A 755-nucleotide genomic window follows, 5' to 3' on the forward strand; every position below is an offset into this window, starting at 1 on the left:
TTTATCACAGTTGAATGGAAAGGTAAACATACGCAAACAAGTGGGCAAGAACTCTCAAAATGAATGACAAGTCGTTAAAGTCGATCTATTCTAAACAGTTTTCTAGACTTGCTTAACATTATGCTCTCATTCCTCTTCAATGTATATGAACATTTCTTTTCCATTTCCGCTTCATATTCTTTCAGTTTTCTTTTAATTTCCTTTCTATTTCCTTTCCATTTCCTTTTGATTTCCTTTCCATTTCTATACAATCTCCTTTCTATTTCGTTTCCATTTCCTTCCCATTTCCTATCCATTTTCTATCCATTTTCTTTCAATTTCCTTTCCATTTCCTTTTCTTTTCTCTTCCATTTCCTTTCCATCCACCTCATTTCCACCTCCTTTCCTTTTCCTATTCATTTTCTATTAATATCTCTTTGCGTTTGCTTTCCATTTCCTTTCCAATTCCTTTCCATTTATTTTCCATTTTTTTTCCACTTCATTTCCATTTCTTTTCCATTTTCTTTGTATTTCCATTCCATTTCTATACCGTTTTTATTCATTTCCTTTCCATTATTATTCCTATTCCATTATTATATCCATTCTATTTAGTTTCCATTTGCTCTTCATTCCCTTTCCATTCCCTCTCCATTTGCTTTCCATTTTTTTTTGAATGACCTTTTCATTACCTTTCCATTTCCTCTCCATTTATTTTCTATTTCCTTTCCTTCTCTTGTCATTTTTCTTTTTATTTCCTTTGCAATTTATCTTCAGTT

This window comes from Aedes aegypti, chromosome 1, assembly GCF_002204515.2.
Source record: "Aedes aegypti strain LVP_AGWG chromosome 1, AaegL5.0 Primary Assembly, whole genome shotgun sequence".
Lineage (NCBI taxonomy): Eukaryota > Metazoa > Arthropoda > Insecta > Diptera > Culicidae > Aedes > Aedes aegypti.